This window comes from Sparus aurata, chromosome 16 (genome assembly GCF_900880675.1).
Source record: "Sparus aurata chromosome 16, fSpaAur1.1, whole genome shotgun sequence".
NCBI lineage: Eukaryota > Metazoa > Chordata > Actinopteri > Spariformes > Sparidae > Sparus > Sparus aurata.
The window spans coordinates 29,305,428-29,315,958 of NC_044202.1; the positions used below are offsets into that span (position 1 = coordinate 29,305,428).

General features: G+C 38.6%; 1 long non-coding RNA gene across 1 annotated transcript; it reads right to left on the bottom strand.

Annotated features, from left to right (window-relative positions):
• Positions 1 to 609: 609 nt before the first annotated feature.
• On the bottom strand, positions 610 to 10,059 carry LOC115566282 (uncharacterized). Its single transcript, XR_003980966.1, has 4 exons — positions 9,916 to 10,059; positions 2,375 to 3,105; positions 1,107 to 1,316; positions 610 to 907 (listed from the first exon to the last, which is right to left on the bottom strand). It is a non-coding gene; the product is annotated as an uncharacterized LOC115566282 (long non-coding RNA).
• Positions 10,060 to 10,531: the final 472 nt, after the last annotated feature.

Sequence of the window (10,531 nt, forward strand, 5' to 3'; positions counted from 1 at the left end):
TTACCGTGTGATTCTACCATTTCACCAATTTACATGAGTTTTAATTTTAACATTTATGATTGATGGAAATGCAAGATTTAAGGATTCAAAATAAAATGTAATTACAGGTACAATTCTGGAGATTAATGACATTTTTATATATGTATATATATATATATATATATATATATATATATATGTATATATATATATATATATATATGAATGAATGAATATATTTATGTATATGCATGTTTTACACTGGTTAACTCTACTGTGCTTAATAACTTCAAACTCATTTCTCTCTCCTTCCTAATACACACTGTAATATACACATTTTTGTACGAAAACTACAACCTACTCCTTCAGTGTCATGCCCTCTCAGCTCCTGAAACAAATTTTGGACAATGAAGGTCCCTGTATTCTTATAATTAATAACAACTCTCTGTCCTCAGATACTGTTACATCCCATTTCAAATATACAGTAGTTAATCAGTTAATCCTCTCTGAAAAAATCCAACCATGACCCCACAGTTAAAACCTATTTCTATATCCAAAGTCCTTGAAAAAGTTGTTCTTTCTCAGCAGCTCTCCCATTTGAACCATAATAACAGCCATGACATTTTCCAATCAGGTTTTAGAGCTATTTATTTGTGTCTATCTTCTTAGTTCTTCTTTAGACAGAAGGTTTATTTTAATTAGAACAATTGTTATCATCTTGATTTTCTATGGCATTGATCTTCTATTTCAGTTGTATTGTAATATGCAACTAATCCCAGTACTTGATTTTTTCAGAACGACAAGCAGGACTCGCTCTCCAGGACATCCTGATGTTTGCCACCAGATTGAACACACTGCCTCCCTCTGGAATTCATCCACAACCGAAACTGACTTTTCAGTCGACGTCTTGCTTCCTAGTCAGCAGCACCTGTGCAACCACAATCTTAATATCAATGTCCAAGACTTATGATCAGTTTCAAAAAGACATGGACTTTGGAATACAAAACTCTCCTGGTTTTGGACTTTACTAATTTCAAAGATGGTATTACAAAACAAGGTGTGATGTTGAATGCTTAAAGCAGTTGCCACCTCCATTTTCAAACTTGTTCTGTGAAAGTTGGACTCACTTTTAATTATATATCTGCCATGTTCTTCAATCTAATGTAGTTATCCACAAAGGACTCCTAGGTCAATGGCTGCATCAGACCACTCTGTCTCTGTAGGTCCTCAAAGTGTGCCTGCAGATGGTCATCTCCACATGGACTGTAGGTTGACTCAGCCATAAACTCACCCAGTTCCTCCTGTGAGACTGTGAACCCACAGTCAGTTCCACCAAACTGGGAAGGAAAATATGCTTGTCAGTTCGACATGATATTTACATTTGATTTTATTACATTTTCACTGGCACACTAATTCTGGGCATCTGGGCAGCAAATGTGCATAGATCAGCCACAACCACAAAACCAGCTGCCTAATAAGTGGTTTTAACATTCAATAATTTGTGCAACAGTAGCTCCTCTGTGGGATCGTACTCGCCTTTACTCGCCACATGTATCAGTGAGCCTTGGGTGCACATGACACTGTCAGCTGTTTCACCAAATTGCTGGTGCTGAAGTTAAGTTAATCCAGTGTGAGAAGCACTTGTGAGAAGTGTTGGTATTAAAATGTTATGTTGAATGCGATTTGTGACTGAAGTTTGGAAATAAAGTAATTTTGGTCACACTGACAATGTGTTGAAATTGAGTGATGGATAACGATATGAATAAAAGACAGAATTTTGATTGTCAGGGAAAAATCTTTTGACTGAAAGCTACTCAACAGGCAACAGTATTTATTTTAAAACAGTAACAAAATTAATTTGATAAAAAATATAAGAATACTTATAATTGATTAAAACAAAAAAAAATATTTTGCTTGTTGTTAACTTAGAAAGGTGATCTGAGAGTCTAAATCCATGTTTATGAGGTCTAGGAATTCATCTCTTACCATGGTGCAGTCATGCAACCTTTCCTCATTAGCATAATTTGCATAAATTGTATAAAAAATAGCTAAAAATCTGTAAATTTCTATATTTTTCACTTTCAGTCAACTTAGAAAGATGATCTTAAACTCTCACACATGTCAGAAATATTATAAATTATGTCATAATCATGCTGAAATCAGGGAACAGCTTTATTTTTGCTTTTGGTAAAAGATTATCTCACAATCTAAGTACATTTGAATGTCCAGATATTAATCTCTTGACATAACAAAGCACTGAAAATGTATTTTATGCATTAAAAACACAGTGTTTTGTGGCTTTTCAATGACAACTTTGCCTGAATCCAGTAGTAATCAGAATACTGAAATTTCCTGACCATTTTAGGGATGTAAAAATAAATGTTGAGGACCACACCTCTGTTTTTGGATAAACGATCACCAGCTTTCGATTCGTTGGTTTGCTGTTGAGGATCCATACATATGACTGGCAGCCCCAGCAAAACCAATGTGTGATGATCTTAAGGCACAATGGATTGCCACCATTGTGCCACTTTCAGTGCCACAGTCCGTGCGACTGTGCGATCATTGATATGATCCCACATTCTGAGGCACAATGCAGATAGTTCTGGGCAATGACTCCAGGGTCATTGTTGCTTGCTCCACACACCAACCACAGCACTTTGCGAGAGTAACCATCTATACAGCCACTAATGGCCAAGCCATACAGTTTTAATTTGTCATAACCGTCAATATGCCAGACATGGTTTGGTCCATGGGAGCTGTGAACTCTTTTTACAAATCTCCATCTTGCACGAAGTTGAACTCCTGCTGGATCAAACTCAACCATGACATCATCCCTTCTCACTGTCAGATAGTACTTCTGGCGCAATGTCTGCCACATCATATGGCAGCCATAATGCTGGCCTGGTCCCTTCAGCTCTTCTTGGATGGCAACACGTACAACAAGAGGAGAGTAATATTTTTGCCTGGACAATGAGCAACTGTTCAGTTTACTCTTGAGAGTGCGAAGGCTCATTTTAACATTGTGAGTCGTTGCCAGGAAGTCCAGAATTTCATCATCGATGTAGCCATCATGAAAGTACTTTCTGATCAGATCCTCTTCTGTGGGGCTGTCCGATGCTGACTCTAACAAACAAAGGGAGAAAAAGACATAGAAACATTTTCACCAAGGACAGGCTGCAGGACATCATCCAATCTGCAGCTGGGTCATTCTGTGTCAAATCAGCTAAGGTTGTTGCAGAACAGTCTCAGATTTTTTTCAGTTTCTCTACATAATGGTTGGGTCCCAAAACTAAGGCCTATCATATATCTGTTCAAATCCTATGCTTTCAAATGTTTTTGGAACTTGCTATTCTTTAATTTTTACCCTACATGCCATAATGGTCCTATGAAAATGACAGAAAAATGCAAACACACCATGATTTATTTTTAATATCTTCCTGTCCATTAGTGGCAGGAAACTCAAATACTGTCTCACAATTAATTAAAGATTGCATTTGGAGAAAAATGATGTTTGATACCATATTGGTACAGAAAATGGGCACATACCCTAAATATCAGGAATGCAGCACATTTTTCTAAATCTAGAACCTTATAGAAAACCAATAGGCATGCAGTGCTAACTTTTAATGGTTAAGCCATATTGAGAACATGTTTGTCTTCCATTCTACAAAGATTGGTGAGGCCAGGAATAACACTTAAAGATATTAATGCCCAAAAATACTTTACAGGCCATAGTTTTGTGACCCATTCATGTAGACAAGATTTTAACAAAATCTGAGACTGTGTTTATTTTACACGGAATGACCCAGCTGCAATCTGCCATCTCTTCAGGTCAAGAAGTGTGCAAGAAAGATTATGGCAGAAAAGGAGGTCTCCATACTGATAAAATACTGTATGTGGCAACTAATTAGTACTCCAAAGAGTGTGCATACAATCAAGACTACTTGCTGTTGTCTTGAGCTTGTGCCAAGAACTGTACATTTTTGCCACATGAGCCACAGAATACTAGGACCATCCCCAGATCTTGCCCACAGAAAGGGCAAAACATGGCAGCCTGGAAAGACAGACACTGATATGGTGAATCCATTTAGTGAACTCAATCCAAAATTACAGACCTAGTGATCATCACTAAATAAAGAGAGAGGTTATATCAGAGGAATGGGATATTTTGTGTGTGTTTCTTTTCTGCTATTCTTCTGTAAATGGTACGGAGCCCCAGACATGACATGAAAAAAAAAATTTAATTGTGGCCACAATATAGCTATAATGTGCGCACAAAATACTAATCAATAAAATTAATATTGTTCCTGGACGGCTGGGTAAGCAAATCCAGCGCACATTCTCTAAAAACTGAAATAGCCTACGTGATGTCGTGAGTGTCTTTTCTTTTTCTGTTCTAGTCAATATCTTGTTATCCGGCATTTAGGCAGTTCTTTAAATAGGCCTATAATATAGTGAACTTTTAATCTTCTGTGATTTTATTGAATGACAAATGTCCAGAGAACGCTACAGGCACCTTCAGTAGTTCAGTCAGAGCAACAACAACCTGCAAATCAACACAAACTAGATTCTGATCACTGATAGGCTATAGCAGCGGTCCTCAATAGGCGGCCCCGTCGGCCTCCTGTTTGTGGCCCCCGAACTATTATTCCTTCACTATGTGTTTTGGTTGGGTCAGCACGTGTATACCGGGACTTGTCTCCATGCCAATGATACACAGACAGAGCGCAACTTTTAACTTTCACTTTCGTTTTCGGAGCACTTCGCGTATTCACATTTTGCTGGTGGTAAGAGATTGAATATGGCGTGTTTCCAAGTAAACTGTTACGACAAAGTGGACAGTGATAATCGGCAACTCGCAGAAATAGGATCTTCAAAGTTGCATTTATTCTGCCTCCAACCGGGACAATCTCCACGTATCTGACAGTGCAGCGGTTTTAAATCCTTCGTCTTACTTTACCACCTTGCGCAGTTTGACAAGTTTTAGCTAACGTTAGCGACCTCATGTATATTCAATGTTGCAAAGAGTGTAACGGACGGGGAGTTTCTCCCGGCAAACACCCTTTCACTCATGGTGCCAAAATTTGTATCATCCTTGTTAAAACACCATTTAATCACAGAACAAATGACGTGAAATAACCCACAACCATCTTACATATCATCTTATTCACAAACACATTCACGAAACATAATTACACCGACAACAACAGAATACCCAAGATCCATTGCGCCACAGTCCACAAGTGGCGTTACAATATGCCAGGAGAAGCTGTGATGAAGATTTCCAATTTGAAACGACATTATGAGACGAAGCATAGGAATTTTGAAGAGACATTTCCTCAAAATTCAGAGATAAGCAAAACACAAATAAATGCACTGAAATCGTCATATCAAGCTGCAAGCAGGATTCTTGTCACATCTATGTCACAATAAAATAAAATAATGCATGACTGAAGTGATGGACACAATGTTTGAAGACAAACCAAAAGAGGAAATATTCAACTACGTATTTTAATTTATGTTAAAATGGAAATTACATTTTATTTTAGTTCGTATTTTGTTGTTTAGAATGAAAAGGACATTTTGTTTTGAATATTACAGTATTATTGCATGTGGCCTGACCGACCTCAATACATGGACCTCTGAGTCATTCAAAAAAATCTTTGTGGCCCTTTAACCCTCTGGCCTTGTTCGTTTTTACTACCCTCTCAGCTTGTTCGTGGCCAAAAATGGCCACCAACAGATTGAGTCTGTAATTTTTGGGATTTTGTATGTTTTTTGATGCTTTTACTGCATAAAATGTTTAATTAATATCAGTTCTTGTCATAAGTACAAAAAATGTATTCATTTTTAATTTTTTAACCCCTCAAATGCCAATTTGTTTGCACAATGCGCTTGTTGGAAAACTACCACAAAAATTATCACTGCCTATCTTCTATCTCAGTGCTACCGGTTTATCTTGTATTATCAATAACACAGTCTGAGATATGTAACTGATTTTCAAAATGCTATAAAACTAATATATATATTGAAAAAATTCAATTTTTTTTCTCCAGTTTTTTAAATTTGCATCAGTCCTTGTCATGAAAACTAAAATTTCATTCAAATTCAGAATTTTAACCCTTTAAATGCCTATTAGATAACATAATGCTGATGATTTGTAAGGGAGAATAGCATTAAATCAGCATGTTTTTACAAAATAATACATGCTACCTGAATTATTCTTTAACCATCATTGCAGCTTAATGTGTGTCAATAATAGGCAGTATCAATGATTTTTATGCTTCATTAGTTTTTTGTGCAGTGACAGAAAAACATAAAAACTCCCTCTTAGCTTGTTCGTGGCCAAAAGTGTCCACCTCCTGTTTACATTTCTAAAATGCTATAAAACTAATACATATATAAAAATAATTCCACTTTTTTTCCCAGTTTTTTAAATTTGCATCAGTCCTGGTCATGAAAACTAAAATTTCATATAAATTTTGAATTTTAACCCTTTAAATGCCTATTAGATAACATAATGCTGATGATTTATAAGGGAGAATAGCATTAAATCACCATGTTTTTACAAAATAATACATGCTACCTGATTTATTCTTTAACCATCATTGCAGCTAAATGGTTGTCAATAATAAGCAGTATCAATGATTTTTATGCTTCATTAGTTGTTTGTGCAGTGGCAGAAAAAACATAAAAACTCCCTCTTATGCATGGCCAAAAGTGTCCACCTCCTGTTTGCTTACAAAATGCTATATACAAACACTATAATACTGAAAATATTTGCTCCTTTTTTCAAATTTGGCATCAGTCCTGATCATGAAATCCAAAATTTTAATCAATTCCAGAATTAACTGGGTCGTTTTCCCATGTAAAACTCCATGCTCCAGGCATAGGAGGTTGCCACATCACAGGTGAACCAGATTTTAATGCCATACTGTGCAGGCTTGTTGGGGATATATTGTAGATGTCAGTGGTGTGCATGGGGGGGTGGGCAGTGGCCTAATTGTTGGAAAATGCACACTAAAGTGCCCTCTTGGGTGCCAAAATGCTTGCTAAAGTGCCCTCTTGGGACCCAAAATGCGCGCTGAAGCACCATCTTGGGAGCCAAAACGCGCGCTGAAGCGCCCTCTTGGGAGCCAGAAAGTGCGTTAAAGTGCCCTCTTGATTGGCAAAACACAACAAACTGCCCCCTTGGCTGGTTAAAACATGATAAACTGCCCTCTTGGGTGACAAAATCAGGCACTAAAGTGCCCTCCTCGGAGCCAAAACGCGCGCTACTGTGCCCTCTTCAGTCGCAAGAACTTGCTGTATGTGCCCTTTTTTTGCCTTTCGCCCCTGCCTTTCAAAAGGTCTGTGCACGCAACTGGTCGAAGTCCACAATGACCTATGAATGCAACATGCTGCTCGTCAACACACACACATCAACCCCTGGATTGAATAAGAGGGGGAGGCAAGCAACCCACTTTTCCCACAGGATGCGAAATGCAGCGAGTTTATCATTCCTGAAGCGTCCTGGGTGGGAGAGCCCGTCATCAAAGCAGATGTTAGCGCTGATCTGAGTGAAGCTGTAGAGGGGCATAGTGGCACAAAACGTGGCCCGTCCTGTCTTGGCATCCCACATGCCACGTGTTGCTTCATGTCTTGAGCAGTAGACGCCAGCCAGAATCAGAATCCCAATGTAGACTCTCATCTCCACTTCATCCACATTCTTCCAATCCTCACACCTTCGCCTCCCATGCAGGTTTGTGTTGGTGCACAGCAGCTGAATGATCTCCTCTGTAATAAAATGGTCAAAGGCAGACCTCATGTTGCTGATATGGGCAACTGCATACAGGGTGGGCCCTGGGGTGAAACCAGTGGATACTGGATTGTGGTGCAGGGTCTCTTCAGCAGTGGGAAACCACATTATTTTCCCATGACAAGACATCCACTCACCCGCCAGCCCCTCTGTCTCTGCCATCAGCTGATCAGCCTCCATTGCTGTGTCTGTACTGTCCTCTTCCCCTGAGGAAGAGGAATCAGGCACTGGCTGGAAGTCGTCATCAGTGGTTTTGCTGTCATCCTCTGAGGAAGGTGTCCCATCATCTTCAGGAGAGGACGTGTCCTCATCTTGGGTAGAAGATTTCTCCTCCTCAACCGCAAAGGATTTCTCTCCATCTTCACTCTCTGAGCCAATCACATACTCAAGTGCTTCAGTCAGGGCATATGACCTTCTCGCCATCCTACAGATAAAGAAGGATCTGGGAGCTGATAGGCTCACTTATAGCATTAGTACTGACTGCACCTGCAAAAACTCCAGGACAGATTTATAAACAGTGTCAGACTTTGTTTCTGTTTCCCCAGAAGCCAGAGGTCAAGATGACCTGTGATCCTTTTTTTTTTGGAGAGCAGCTATTTGAGTATGTAAAGGCTATTGTGCAGTTGTGTGTGGCATTTTTTTATGAAAAGATCAAAGTTACAGGTGTTTTCAACCTGTGCATCACAGCCAGGTTTGCCTTGGAAACTCAAAGCTCAATAACCTGTACCAAGAGTAATTCACCAAAACTTGTATGGTATGATACACTGTAATTTATGTCACTTTATCTTGCTAATACTAAAAAAAAATTTTCATGCACAAACACACATCATTACCTGACATCCTTAGGATCACACCTATGTCAAAATTGTGTCATTCATTTGCTCCATTGGAGTGCAGGAAGCCATCATACGCCCCTAGTGGAAACTAAGAATATTAACTGAAATTGCTCCCTTGCCCAAAAATGGACAAATGACACAATCTGGTAAAAAACATTAAAAACTAAAATTTTCAAGTGTTGAGTTTAGAATGAAAGCCATTTTACCTAAATTATATGATTTTATACTGTAAATCACAAGGAATTAAAAATTGTGGTTTTAATGGGTTTCAATTGGCCAAAAGTGTCCATGATATAGCCATAAGGTACAATTGTAGATACACAGTATAATATTGACATATTTAAAGAGCCGGTTTTGAAAATTGAAAGATCAGCCAAAAATCCAGACCCTTGGGAAATATCATTCCATATGGATTAACACAGCTAAAATGATCAACAAAAAGGAAGTGAGGTGGACACAAATGGCCAGCATAGAGTCCAGAGGGTTAAGATTTGTATTTAGTATATATATATATGTATATAGGTTCCCTTGGCAACGCGATACATACAGTGAGCGCTACTGTAACAGCACGACTGCGGCTCATATAGCCTCTGTATTCCCTCAGCTGAGAGTCTGACACACATGATGCTACGGAGATGATCAGTGAAAGGCACTGTCTAAATTTGCTTACCCAGCAGTCCAGGAACAATATTAATGTTATTAATTAGTATTTCGTGACCACGTTATAGCTATATTGTGGTCACAATTTATTTATTTATTGACCATATCATGTCTGGGGCTCCGTAAAATGGGTGTGTACGTTACTCTCCGTTTTGTTTTACTCCATTCCTCGTTTCTCTAGCATGTCTAATGCTCTTCAACTCTCCTCATCACCTTCCCATGTTGTTTTAATGTCCTTTCTCTGACTTCTCTCATTTAATTTTTCCCTCTCCTTTTTCATCACCTTTCTATTTTCTTTTCATCTCCCCGTGCTCTCTCTGTTATTTACCTGCACTTGAAATGTTTCTGCTTCTCTTATTATTGCCCTCTTCACCTCTCCACGTTACGTGTACTGTACATTTCTTTTTACACACCTTCTCTGGTCTCCGCCTTCATCTTATTCATTTTCCCCCTTGCAGATCAATTAAGTGTTGCTTATTTTAGCTAGCTAAACAAAGACAGCTAAACTAAGCTAAACAGACAAACAAACAGGAAACGTACAATCAGCTAGCGTTAGGCCTACGTAAATCTGTTAATCTTTGTTAACTGCTATTGTTATATTACTGTAAAAGATTACAACGAAACGTTTAAACCACATACCTTTTTTTTATGCCGCCTCAATAAGTTTTACTCCACTCTCGTCCTCTCGTCAGGTAAGTTGTAAAGACTGGTCCAGACAGTATTATAAGTCCAGGTCGGGAGATCGGGCCAAGTGCTAACGTTGCAGCCTGCTACATGGGTCCAACCCTGCCCACACCCAACCCCGCCCACATCCAACCTTGCCCACATCCAGTACCTTAATCGTGCTTCGTTCATGACAGTGGGGATTTCGGACTTCTATGAAACTTGCTGCATTTATGTATGATTTTAACTTAAAGCCAATGTAGGCTATATTAAAAGATGCAATATAAGTTACTACCACATTCTGTATGATTCTATAGGCAGAGTTATGGAAATGAAGGACACATGAATGTAATAAACCCAGTTCATGTGAATAATATATACAATGACTCCTTTTCATCTTCAAGTGGACGTCATGGGGGTAATAAAAGCAATAAACTTCCACTCAGCCCTTGAGAGGGCAAACCATGAGGAATACTAAAAAGTATCTTATCCATGAAAATATTTTTTACTGTAGTACAACAGGGACAACAAGATAAAAAAAAAAAATGAACTCATAACTGCTATTACAATACCAAGCTTTTGAGTGTCCTTT